Genomic DNA, 12,896 nt, shown 5'->3' with positions numbered 1-12,896 from the left:
CAAGAAGGGGGCTACTGAAGTGGTGTACTCCAGAGTCCACAATCACAAAAACAGATGAAATACACATGGCAAAACACAGGTAAGAGTGGGAAGAAAGGGGTACACTCTTACCAAGTGGAAAAAATAAACTCCAGAGATCCAGCAAAGCTGCTGGGGGACTCACTAGGTAAGGGAAATTAGCCATTGAATGAGAATTCTCCCTAACGGGGATCACCGCCAGAGGCATCGCCCGTGCCGCAGGCCAGCGGGAGGTACACCCTGAGGACAGGGCGAGGGAAAGCCGCTCGCCTCGCCGACTACTTGCTGGGACAAGTATCCTGAATGGCCCATGTGTCGCTTGTAGTTGTTACGGGGATCCAGGGCAGCTGTGATTAAAGGGTTGCCGTGGAAGGTTTTGATTATTTGCACTGGTTGATGTGTTGTTGTTATTGTTGGAACTATTGTTGCACATTTGTTTGTCCTCATGAAAAAGGAGGAGTGTGGTGCTGCCCCCTTAAGGGAAGCGCACGCAGCGGCGTGACGTTGCACGCCGCCACGTGCATTATAAATAAAGGGTGCGTTCCCGGCCGCGACAGTGCGACCGGGGAGCCCGAACTGAATAGACGTCTCTGGCTGAGTCTGTGGGGTTGGGAGCTCACGGGCATCGCTATCACGGTCATAGAGAGACCCCCACCAATGGGCATTTAATAGCTGTTCCTGGCATTTGTTGAATGCTTACACAAAAGCCAAAGCTGGTGTCTTTGCCAATGCTTGTTTGTTTATCTTAGGGTACTGGTATTCTAGCCTGTCATATATACATGTTTCAAGGCCCGCTAACATACTTCATATATATTTTTGACCTTGTCCAAATTATATCTCTGGCTTATCTCGTTTTTTTAGTTTGGAAAGTCTGACCACCCTAGACAAAATCCTATCCTGTTAAGCCAGGCCCTTGCATCTTTGGCAATCGGCCAAGTCACTTATACGGTATTTTTATTCCATTCAAGTATTGGGGCTGATGGAGGAAATAGCACCCGACCAGCACGCGCGAATACTAAAATTAAACTGGCAGAGGCCTAAATATCATATCTCTATCCTGGCCTGGTGTGTGGCCCCGCCCCTCCCATCGACACCCGCTCCTCTCCTGCTCAGCGTGGACACGGCCCACGCACAACGTAGAGTGCGGAGCCCAACATCCGGAGACAAGCAGTGACTGTGCAAGGAAAAGGGCGTGGATAAAAGCAGCTTGGCCCTTGTCTGAAAGTGGGTGAGTACCTTTGTTTGTAGAACGGTCAAGTGTCCGTACTTCTACAGAAGCTTAAAAATCCGTGTTTTGAAGAGGTCGCCGAACGAGTCTCACGGAGAATGTTATGTCCTTGCAGGGAACGTAAAGGTTCTTAGAGTACACATTATTAAAACTCCGAGTGCCAAACAGAACCAGAGAAATAAAGGGCAAATGGGAGTGAGACCTAGTTCTGATTGCGAATGCCTGAGGCTTTGACGGAAAGATGAGCGTCAGCGCTGCTTAAACCCAACTAGCTGTTGCGAAACATCAAGAAATGTTCATTTGCAGGGCCGATGCAAATTGTTCGGAATTACAGGTGTGGGAGTCTTAGTTTACAGCCGAGACATGGCGTATTGTGAAGATGGCTGAAAATGGTAGGCAGGCGATTGTAGCTAGACTGTGTTGCATGAAGGCTTCTTATGGGGAAAAACTTACGTTGGACCAGTGCTGCTAGAGGAGGGTCCGACGGGGGGGCGGTGGGGCGCGGCCTTTTATTTATTTATTTATTTATTTTGGGCCTGCCTAAAATTGGGATGGGGATAGCCTAAAGTGTGTGCCGTACCTAATCAATTTTGCAACCGTGTGCTTTGCTCACTAACCATCGTCTCAGACAGTGTTGTTTAAACCCATCATGCGTATTGTGAAGTACTTGCTTTGTAGTTTGATGCTATGGTAGTTTTAATAACGGGATTTTCTTTGCAGGTACTTTGTTTTGTTAAACAGGAAGTCCTGCCATCAACAGTGTTTATGTACATAAAGTTAAGGCTCTGAGAAAGAAAGGCGGCCTTCACCTTGCCAGGATTGGGTACTAGAATATGGCATATGAGCATAGTTCTCTGCCACAAACCTATCCAGTATACATTTCAACTTCTGTGATTTAAATTGTTCAATATATGCCCCCTAGAAAGCTAGAAATGCTACAACACGTTGTACTATAGTGAATGCACAAATTGGTGGACTACAGTGACTTGATCCGACTGCATTGGTCACAACACCAAGGGCAGATGGGAATACATTGTGTGGGGCGTGCTTATGCCTCAATTAGAAAATAAAGCTTTTGGGAGGAGGCACAGACAGCAGGGAGGCCAATGACCATATCCTACAAACTAGCAGCACAGTTGAAGGCAGAAGAGTCGTGATCTTGGTGTGCAACGCACAGTCAGAGACATGATAGAAGCTGCTGTAATTGTGCTACTTTTGTAGCCAGTTAATGCCCTGCTTGTGGGCAATGAATTGCTAATAGCCCAAGGGAGTGGATGAGAACAGCCCGATGGCATCAGCAGTCAAGTGATGACTCCATGTAATGTGTGTGCTGAAGAGCGTGCATACGTAGGTGTTGCTGGATCTGCAGGGTGCGCCCCAACCCTGTGAGGTCCAAGGCAGTTTGTCATTCAGGCATCCCCCTCGTGTGTGGGGCTGGACCTCGGATCTCTGTAACTTAAAATGGGCCCACATCTTAAGAAGTGAGGGCACGTTTGTCCGTAAAGCAAGTTTATTATACAAATGGCCGAGAGGGGCTAGATGACGCAGTATAGTCAAACTAACCCGATTCTTCTCGAACCACACAAAGACTTCACATTTTGCAACAGTTAACACACTCACAAATATTTCGTTACGTCATCCCCCACCCCAAATATGATTGGTCAACCTTCTACAAAGAAATCTAATCCCCTTCCGTTTCTACGCTTTTGTTGGATACATATATTTAACCACCATCCCCATACGATATACATTTGCATCATCTCATATTTACAGCACACTCCTTATTGGGATCTTTCTGTAGTTGGTCATGACATCATATGGTTGCATATTTGCACAACAATCCTAATTTACTACAAGTTCCATCTAGTCTGGGACCTCTAACTCAGTCGTGATGCAAATGGCTTTACCAAGGATACTTCAACAATATGAGAAGGGAGAGAAACAACAAGTTCCCTTTTTACTGATGATATGCATCTTATCTGCCCAGACTTGCTGGCGTCCTCATTTCACTGTAATCTATACGACTACCATTTCAGAATGCATGGCCTCTGGCCGAAATTCTGGTAATTCCTGAGAACCTGATCGAAAACAATTTGCCAACTCTGCCCTTAAGCATTCCCTGCGCCGTGCTTATTACCTTGCCCCAAGTCGACCTTACCAGGTGGCCGGATTTCCCTGAACACTGAATAACAACTCTGACGTTCTTAAAAAGATTCCATCTCCTCTCCACAATAGCACCAAGTTGTAAAATTCGAGCCTGGCCGCAGCTGACCTTTTGATATTATTGCAGCTGCCCGAATGCAGTTAGCTGCTTTGCCCAGCCATCAACCGTGCTCAACCAGCTTTCCAGGTTGCAGAGTTTATCTCACCATGCAAAGTTTCTGCTGCTTACACAACCCCTAGCTATGAGGGGAAACACGTGGCATACAGATTTGTGTATTCTCCATGTACCCTGTGTACCCCAACTGCCCCAAACACCTTTCCCTGCAGACCCCTGCGTATGTATGTTCAAGACTACCACGTCCCCTCGCCATGGTTTCTCCATATCCTTTCTCACGTGCGCATATGAAGCTCCTTGCTTCCCACATTCAGGCGCTATGTAACACGCCACGCGACTACATTGATTTCCTATCAGCTTTGCTGGATCTCTGGAGTTATTTCTTTCCACTTGGTAAGAGTGTGAGCTTTACCCCCACTCTTACCCATGTTTTGCTATGTGTCTTTTACCTGTTTTTATGAATTTGGGCTCTGGAGTACACCACTTCAATGTCCCCCTTCTTTTGTGTGTTACACAGCACCTTCAGTGCAGTGACACAGGGATGTCGTTGAGACTTCCCACCGACTCCATTTCTGAGGGTGACTACTTTCCCCCAGAAAAGAGTAAAGTTGCCATTAACTTTACTTGGTCAATTTAACCACAGATCCAGTACACCCCATTTTACATGGAGTACTGGAAGGGTTAACTCTTAGCCCTTTTTATCTGTACCTCCTAGAGCATTGTTTTGCTCTTTTAACATTTAGACTTGGCTGGTGGCAGTGGTATCTACCCTATACTTTTCTACCGCAGTTATTACACAGCCACATTAGTGGCTGTGTAGTTATGGTTACGTTGCTGTTTCCATAGGAAGAGCACTTTTTGGGCGGCTTATAACTCCGCCGTCCCTAGACGAATCCTCATGAAACTTTGCAAAAAAAGTATATGGCCCACTCTGAATTTTTTGCAAAGTTGGGTGATGTTTGGTCCAGGGGGGCAAAAGTTGTAGAGGGGCTCCCAAAACGTCTTTTTTTTCCCATAGACTGAATGGGGGGAAAACTTTGCGCACGCATACAGGCCAAACCGCTGGACGGATTTTCACCAAGTTTGCGGCAGGGGCAGGGGCTTGGTCCCGAAAGCATGGTTTCATAAAGGTGGTGACAATCCGTCCAGTAGTTTCCTTTTAAACGATCGAAAAGTATGTCTCTAAAAATTAGTGATATCTATGTCTGATCCGCGGTCACACTTCCCTGTTCGCTCCGCGGACAGGATACCGATTGGCTCAGGGGCTGACATCTTGACCGCGGATATGCGACGTCTCCACCGATTGGCTGCAGTGAGCCGTGATTAGCGTCGGGTTGTTTGGATGCGCCAGACATCTTGGATCCGCCGACAGTGCAGCGGCGACCAGAGACTAAATGCTGTTTCCGAAACAAACTGTATTCATGATGTATTTCCTATGCCCACCTTGTCCGGAATGTTTGTAAGTACTGAAAATGAGGGGTCTCATAAGGATAGTACTTCAGTCCGTGCTGTGCGCAGGCAACTTGAAAGTATTCTAAGGACACGCGTGGTGTCGGTGAATATTAAGATTGGGTACATGCCGTACTTAACATTTTTATTAGTACGAGGGTGCTCCTCATTTATACGCCACCAGGTGGTGATATGCTGCAGTGGTTGTGGCCAGGGCCTACAGTCTTGGTTGCATGGCCAAAGGCCATGCACCCAAGATGAAATTGATAGGTAGAGAAACTATAAGGCACTATGGGTGCGATATGCTGTGGTAGTTGTGGCTAGCACCTAGAGTCATGGGTGCATGGCCGAAGGCCGTGCACCCGAGAACTAAGTTAAAAGCAGTAGAGTGATTAGCCACAATGGTTTTCATACACTACACACCCACACCTTCAACTATTTATGCCCTTACACAGAAGCCTCTAGCCTCTGGGCACAATCACGTCAGCATATCACAGCTATAGATACACCAGGCTATGGCCACAGCTATAGATACACTCTAGGCCCTGGCAACAACCACTGCAGCATATCACAGCTATGGATACACCCGTATTATCGGCCATCAAGGAGGTGGTTATGGGAAGGAGGTAGAGTTTTGGATGCATGGTCAAAAGCCATGCACCCAAGACCAAACTTGTACGTAGTGCAGTTAAAAGACACAATTGGTGTGATATGCTGTGGTGGTTGCAGCCAGGACCTAGAGTCTTGGGTGTTTGTCCATACATATTTTAATGTATGGGTGTGCATTGACAAATAATTGCAGTGCTTATAACTTTGTTGTTTGGTGCATGGCCTGGTGTATCTATAGCTGTGATATGCTGAAGTGGTTGTGCCCAGAGGCTAGAGGCTTGTGTATAAGGGCATAAATAGTTGAAGGTGTGGGTGTGTAGTGTATGAAAACCCAAGACTGTAGGCTCTGGCCACAACGACTGCACCATATTACACAGCCACAGTAGTGGCTGTGCAGTTAGTTAAATTGCTGCTTCCATAGAAAGAGCACTTTTTGACCGGCTTCCATGTCCACAGACATGTGGCCCCTTTACTGATTGGTTGTGGAACAGCGTGAAGTGCATGAGATTCATTCACTGCGGCTGCCATCTTTCGTTCGTGTTTTGGAGTAAGCGGACATCGCCCCTAACACATCCAATCGCAGCCAGCATTGCCCTTGTTACATTTATGCAACACTGTTTCGGAAGGTGAGCGTTACTGAGGCTGGGATGGGCTGTGGCAGAAGTAAGTCAAAAAGTGGTGTTTTCATGTCACCAAAGTCATACGGTACAGTGGCAGTAGATGCTCAAAATATGGTGAAGAATCACTCTGTCTTGCAACGCTTTAACAATACTATTGGTGTGAGACTGGTGTCCTACATTTTAAAATCTGAGACAGCCACCTGCACTATTTGCTGCCAACAGTGGTTCCGCACGTGTATGGGAGTAGCGGTTCTCATGAATGGATTCTAATATGTTGTTGTAAATTGAGAATGTATTTGCATTCTGAGTGAAGGTCACTTGCTTTGCTTTTTTTGGTTTCCAGCACAGTAGGGCCATGCATCCAACTGTACCCATAAGGGTCCATTGTTTTTTGACCTTGAGCTACAGCGAAAAATCAGTAAGAATGAGGGAGTGAAAGTTTTCAACACATACCATTTGATAAGGTTATTGTTTCAAAAACGTTTGTAAGGCACATGAAATATCACTTCACGAAGATTCATTGAGCCAAAAACATTGCTGTCTCACTTCACCTAAACCAATGGAGGCGGTACATATCATGTAAGTTTAATTTTGACGACTGCACACCGCACTGAGTTTGAATTTTTATATTACCAGACCATTATTTTTGACAATATTACTGATGTATTACCTGTCTATGCAGTTGTTATTTTTTCCCCCCTTACCGAGAGTGCAGATTGTCCGCATTCTCAGGCTATGCGTTCATTCACCCTTGTTGAACGCTAATATTTTCCCTTTAAAATGTCATGTTTGGCCATATCGGTTGCTGTATCACTTTGCACGTTCTGTTGGTCTTTTTTGAAACCACGAGGTGGCATTTGCATATGCTTGCACATTACTTTTGCCTTGGTACCTGCAATAGTATCTTTGTGTATAGTTGTCATTTTTTTAAACTTAGAGTGCAAATTGTTGGCATTTGTAGCCTGCCACTAGCTATACCCATGTTGAAACCTGATATTTACTTAAAAGGTTTTGTATGGCAACTTCGATTTGTGTCTTAGTTCCTACGTTCTTTTTGTCTTTTTTAAAATTGTTTGGTAAAGGTTGGTTATTGATACGTGTTTTCTTTACACTTTCCCGACCAGCTAATTCCTTCCATACTGTGCATATCATGGTTTCCAGATGCCGAGTGATGGCTTCTTCAGCCGCCAAATGCAGTTGCTGGTGACCGGCTGCCTGCCCGTAATAATTCTGTGGGATGATCGCGCCGGCCCACTTTGTACGCTGAAGTGTCTACTAGAAGTAACATAACATCTTTTACGGTGTTGTAGCCAAAAGGTCATGGCGACGTTTTGACAATCATTGCGCAAACAAAGGGGTTGCTTTATCGAAAACACATAATTTGTGTTTGGAAAAAAAAACATGTGCTTCACAATTAACATTTTCGATGACGACCGAAGAAACACATTTATTATGTGATTGACAATGGGATTACTCCGATGTTCTTGCACAGTTTATTGTGAAATAAAAGTACTTTACAAATTCAAAAATCTTACTGTTTCTTTTAAAAACTAGTTTATTACTTCAAAATGTCACGTGCTACATTGTACGTTCCTGTGTGTTAATTTTCAGGTGCTGCTCACGGCACGTAGGTGCTTATGAGCGCATTTGGCTATGCTGGAGAGGGTAGTCAATGAGAAAGGTACTGCATATCACTAGGGTTGGTTATGTGAGGGTCAAGGGCGGCCATTATGCTTTGACGTCGGGGCTACTTATGTTAGCCAGCTGCAGCAATGGCGAAGATTAGAACAGGATGAACACGCTCTGCTGTCAGATTCAGTATGTTTGTCAAAGAGGAAAAATTAGGTAAGGTACACTGCAAATGTTTGTGCTACATCAACGTTTCTGCAAACATACATGGTTGCATCCTTGGTTGCATCCTCGGTACAATCAGATCTTCTGACCTTTCCACCTGGGCACCCTATGAAAATATGTGTACGAAGGTGAGTTCTAATGCTCATGGTTTCAATATGTCTGCCATGATTGCGATTGAGGCCACAGAGTTTGTTGGGATTTCTTTCCACACGTAATATGACCATTCATTTGGGCAGTCATTTGACAGTTTTGGGGGAAAAAAACTTAGTGCATTTACTGAAAATGTGTCTACGGCAGATTGGTAACGCCCGAAAAGACTGGTGTTGCAGATGTTCCAGTGTTTTGGTGTTTGACAAGTGTTGCTCTTTCAATAAAAAAACAATGCTACAACTTCAGTGGCTGAGGGGTAGGCTGTACCAATGGGTAGTGGCCACAGTGTCGGGGTCATGGTATAAGGTCATGATGTGCGCAATGTGGCTACTGGCCATGACCAGAATGGAGAAAAGATAGCATTACAGTGGCAATGTCCACCTGGGACTGGCTTTGTGGTAAACTTGTTGCACATAACCATACATTTCAATGGGAATAAAAATGTGCTCATGGCAATATGGTCACAGTTTCCATTTTTTTTTTATTTGCAGACTGCATTGGAAAGCGAAGAAGGACTATGTATGCAACACCCGGCTTCCCTTTCTATGGTGGCCATCTTGGAAGAGGATTTTATTTCTTAAAGTTTTAATACCACGGGTTACTGCTTTGGAAATGTACATTGCAAATGGCTTGCATCCCCCATTTTAGGAGTGGAGGGGCGGGGGGGGGTAATGATCCAGAGACCTTGTTATGCACTTTCGGTTCCATTGCCCTCATAACTTGCCCTGCTGGCACTTTGTCCACCGTTCCAGTCCCTGGAACAGAGGATGAACACTACAATATTTCCATTAGCATAACAGAAACTATAAATGGAACTGTTTGAAAATCTTATTGTGTTTATGTACTTTACTACGAAATATAAAGCAGATGCAGTGTATGCATTTTTTTTTTTTCCATTCCTTTTTGTGACTGTGAATGGTGGGTCACAAAGGAACATTTCTTTTGTATATGTATGGCTTTTGTTTGGAAGGTTAGCTAAGACCGAAAGTTGCGGATGGAACTGAGGAAAGAGGCAGCAAACAGTAATATGGAGGGGTAGGTGTAAGGTGGAAAATGTAGTGGGTGTGTTATTTGTGAGCTAGGGGCAGTGTTTCTACAGCTGCTTCTTCACAGCACTAGTGGTGATTTTTGAGAAGAAGGGATGGCTTTAGCTAATGTCGTTTTAAGATGAATAGCTGTTTTGTTAAAAGTATGTGCTGTGTACGATTAGGTGTTGGAGTTCTGCACGTAAAATGTTGTGGTTGCATGTTCACAGAGCAGCACAAAATGTACCTCCACACTGTCCATGAGGCACATACCTTATTGTGAATTGTGTATGGGGTTTCGGACATGTCACCATGCTGTGCGCCAGCATATGATGATGTGGTATTCTTCGGAGGGTTTGCAGTGAAGGCAAATGTTCGGAACTGGTATGGTTACGTGTCACTACTAGAAACCTATTGAATTCACTAGAACAATTTTGTACAAGGCACGATATGGGTAAGTTGTACTACTAAAAACCTATGAAATTCAGTAAAAAAAACGTTAAGGGCACATTATGGTTCTAGGTAAAATCGAAAAAAAACTGAAATTCAGTAGGCTAAGCAACCAAACCTGCCTGCACCACTGTGCACTGCTAACACTAACACCCAGGACATGAAAGATGGCATCACAAATGTCATTGATGACATCACTGATGATATCGCATGTGTAGGCCCTTAGTTTTTGTTCACTTCTATATATATATATATAATTTTATTCAGTAAAAAAAAACTTTGTTCAAGGGACGTTATGGTTCAAAGTAAAACCGAAAAACCCTTGACATTCGCAAGTTATGGTAAGCTAAGCAACCATAACTCGCGCCACCTACGTGCATTGCTAAGACTAACACCCAGGGCATCAAAAATGACATCTCAAATGTCATTGATGACATCACTGATGACATCACATGTCTGGCTCCTCTTTTTTCCTTTAGTGATATATCTTAGCCAGTAATACTTTGGAACAAAAAAATAGAAAAGTACTATATTTGTAGATTTACACTTCAAATATGTTCTTACAGTAATTCATTTGGTTTTACTGTTGCTTTTTTGCGTACTTCACTTTCACTGTATGTACTCTTATTCTTGTGTTTTGTATGTAATGAAATTATATAGGAAGTGGGTTTGATTAGCACTTATAACATGTTGCACAGTACACACAACTCTAATAAGAAAGCATTTACCATTTCACTATTTAACATGTGAAGATTATCAATATTGCACCTCCATCATGTATGCTGCACACAATGCTTATGTTTATACATGAGTATACTCTAAAGAACTTCATAATAGAATGCTATTTATATCAAAGCATTGTTTAATTCACCACGTAGCTCATGTCCTCTAGTCCAATGATCCTTGACAGTTTTTCTTATCAACATTATAATAATACTCCCTTGTGCAGACTTTTTATGAAACGTACATGCACAAGTGATGTCATCAGTAATGTCATCAATGACATTTGTGTTAGCAGTGCACAGTGGTGCGGGCAGGTATGGTTGCTTAGCCTACCATAACTGGCGAATTTCAGGGGTTTCTCGATTTTACCTAGAACCATCATGTGCCCTTAACAAAGGTTTTTTTTTTTTTAACTGAATTTCATAGGTTTTTAGTAGTGCAACTTAACCATAACGGCGAACGTTTTTTTTTTTTTACTGAATCTTATATAAACGTGGTAGTATTGTAGGCTATTGTATTAGCCTCGAACTTAAACCCGCTTGACCAAATACTTTTTCTTTTGGCTCCGGTGCGGTTTATTTGCCATTTCTTTTTGTTAAATTCCTTATGTTTTACTTTGCACGGCAAACCAGGTTTGCCTTCTTTGTTCACTGTCTTTTGGCGGGCTTCTGCCAAGAAGCCCTCCTCTAGGCGCCAGGTTGTGTAGGTGGGCTGAATGTGAGGGAGGGGTGTAGTGACCCCCTGCACAGGGTATCCTAGGAAACCCAAGTCGCACTTTTTCATGATTGGCTGAGGCGGTTGTCCGGGCTGGACAACTCCCCTGCTGTGTGATTGACAGCAAGGCTGTGTGAATGGGGGATTTTCTCATAAAAGGCAGGTCTCTTGGGCTAGAAGTCAGAGTCGCCACTGGAACTACAAGGAACCGAAGAGAAGCGGAGGAGAGGTCGACTGCTGCAAGTACCCTTCAACGACTAAGAGGATATCCAATCCTGAGTCTTCTTCTCTTGAGCCTGGTGGGGATAACCAGCTCGTCGTCTTCAGTCAGAGGAATCCCTTCGTGGTCGAAATCGCTGCACACTGCTGTAGTGGTCCGGAAAGCCACCTGAAGAGCCTCTCCTGTTTTCAAGGAGCGCACCTTTTATTCATCGTCGCTTCTGCCGGCCTCCTCTCTGTGTGGTGCAGACCCCCTCATCGTTCTTCTTCTTGCCGAAGCTCCAGGAAACTACCAGGAACAACTGCCGTGGCACCAGCTTCATCCTTTGAGAAAGGTACTGTGTCCTGCTTGAGAAATTTGGGTGAATCCCTCTTTCTCTTCCTTAAGGCTTGTCCTTACTTTTCCCTCCTTCTTATAACTTTTGCTTCCGAACATTGACAATCTCAAAGTACTCTTGGCTACGTTGAATCGTGAACTATCCGACTGTGTGATCCTCGACAACAGGCACCCGGTGTCACTTGACCCTGGCACCGGCCCTTTGACTCTTGAATTCCTGTCTATGAATGTTCTTCGATTCTGTCTGCCTATTATATTGCCTATGATTTTTGCCTCCAACTCCCTCTGGGTAGCTCAGGTGCTAAGTGTGTTTTTGTCCCGGTAGCATTTCTTGTCGCGGATACGCGTTTATTTAGTAGACCGAACTGTCAAAAGTGATCGCAATCGTATTCACGGTAACGTGTCTTGTTTCATAACACTGGTCCATTCAAACACAGGGTACTTACCTTGAGTCATACCGTACAAAGTGAATTGGTTAGTTGTAGTGTGTTTTACGTGTGGTTTTGAATTTAATAGAAGTGTTGTGTTTATGGTTTAAAAATAAATGTACTTATATTTTTCTACCTGATACCTTGAGTCAGTGTTTGCTTGAGTCACAGTAATTGTGGTCCCTTTGTGTAATCTCTGCTACTGCTCATACTCTTGAGATAAGCCTGGCTGCTCCGCTACTGCTACCACTTTAACATAGTAGTACAGGCTTGTACCAAAGGTAAAACTTGAATGGCCACCTGTAGTCTTAATTGTGTGTAGTGGTCCCTAAGGGCACTACACAGGCTCCTGCCTAACACTCATTAACTGCACGAGATGCAGGCTAAATCGCAAGATAGTGCCAAAATCGCCATCACCCATTCAGCAACAGGGAGACCCGCAGCAGTGTCTGTTTTTGGAGACTGCTGGGGGACTGCACCGGCTAGCCGCAGCCTAGTTAAAGGTCTGGTTTTGACCCACCATACAAGGTGACCAGCTACACTGCTAAAGCACCCACAAAAAAAGGCTGTCTAAAGGCTAGTATGCTAGGTCAGGGAGATGCATATTAGCCTTAGAGTTTTGTGAAACCTGCAGTTTCTGGGTTGAACTCCTAGCAGCGTAGACTCAATTCCTCAATGGTCAACGATTTTATTGTTTGTGTATATCTTTTTATTAAAACGTTTTCAAATTTAACAACTGTTTACAATTTCACATGATTCAGTTTTAAGTCCCCTTCTCTTCCCTTGCGTTTGTT

At 44.1% G+C, this 12,896-nt stretch overlaps 1 protein-coding gene across 1 annotated transcript in view; it reads left to right on the top strand.

Moving 5' to 3' along the window:
* The first annotated feature begins 1,157 nt into the window (after nt 1-1,157).
* Nucleotides 1,158-12,896, top strand: part of TDRD5 (tudor domain containing 5) — a 2,293,977-nt gene continuing 2,282,238 nt past the window's right edge. Inside the window, exon 1 of the mRNA XM_069641474.1 lies at nt 1,158-1,246. The gene's annotated coding sequence lies outside the window, so the exon portion shown is untranslated. The remainder of the gene's footprint in view (nt 1,247-12,896) is intronic.

The sequence above is a fragment of the Ambystoma mexicanum genome, chromosome 1q, assembly GCF_040938575.1.
Source record: "Ambystoma mexicanum isolate Mex_15411 chromosome 1q, UKY_AmexF1_1, whole genome shotgun sequence".
NCBI classification, from domain to species: domain Eukaryota; kingdom Metazoa; phylum Chordata; class Amphibia; order Caudata; family Ambystomatidae; genus Ambystoma; species Ambystoma mexicanum.
This window is presented reverse-complemented; position numbering and strand designations above follow the sequence as displayed.